The 793-nt window shown below is 49.9% G+C and overlaps 1 non-coding gene across 1 annotated transcript; it reads left to right on the top strand.

Moving 5' to 3' along the window:
* The first annotated feature begins 395 nt into the window (after positions 1-395).
* Positions 396-467, top strand: TRNAQ-UUG (transfer RNA glutamine (anticodon UUG)). The gene has a single exon. It is a non-coding gene; the product is annotated as a tRNA-Gln (tRNA).
* Positions 468-793: the final 326 nt, after the last annotated feature.

Below are 793 nucleotides of genomic sequence, written 5' to 3'. Positions count from 1 at the left end.
GGAGCGACGGAGCAAGCTACTGCTGCTGCTACTGCTGCTGCTGCTCCTCGGCAAGCGTCCAAACGACGTCACGCAGCCCACGCTGACACTGCCGGTGGTGCTGATGGCGGCGGTCGTGTCAAGAAGAAGCTGTTCGCCTCTCTTGCAGAGCTGCTCCACATTCAGCAGCGTCACAGCCAGATGCTCAGCGAGCTGCTGAGTCGCAAGTGACTGGAGGGGCAGCAAACACACTCATCCTGCACATTGAGCCCCAGCACATGTGCCCCACTGTGAGGGCGGGCACAAGCCCCTTCCCTCCCACCCAGCCCCTCCCACCCAGCCCCTCCCCACCCAGCCCACCCTCAATTGATTGAACCCACTCTCGTGTTGACTGTGTAACAAGGTTTCTGTGTGAAGGTTCCATGGTGTAATGGTTAGCACTCAGGACTTTGAATCCTGCGATCTGAGTTCAAATCTCGGTGGAACCAAGTCATGTTTAAAAAATGCTTTTGGTAGTTGTTTCAATAATTGGGATCACGAGTTCTTAGTAATTATTTAAACAGATTTTTCGTTATATAGGTAGGAACAATATGTTCCACACTGCCCATCAGGGATTTTTTGTCTGTCTGTCGTGCATAAATATATATATATAATATATATTTATGCACGTTTAATGCCACTCTTTCGGGGCTCAACCAGGAGTCCAGAATAAACGTTTTCATGATTGTTGACCTCCCGCAGTAGAGTAGAATCTTGATCTTTACATATGAATGTGCGTCAGGTCTCTGCAAGCATGGCCTACGACCGTATCACC

Source organism: Lethenteron reissneri, unplaced genomic scaffold, assembly GCF_015708825.2.
Source record: "Lethenteron reissneri isolate LAM-NWPU_2019-01 unplaced genomic scaffold, ASM1570882v1 scaffold_1265, whole genome shotgun sequence".
Taxonomy (NCBI): domain Eukaryota; kingdom Metazoa; phylum Chordata; class Hyperoartia; order Petromyzontiformes; family Petromyzontidae; genus Lethenteron; species Lethenteron reissneri.
This window is presented reverse-complemented; position numbering and strand designations above follow the sequence as displayed.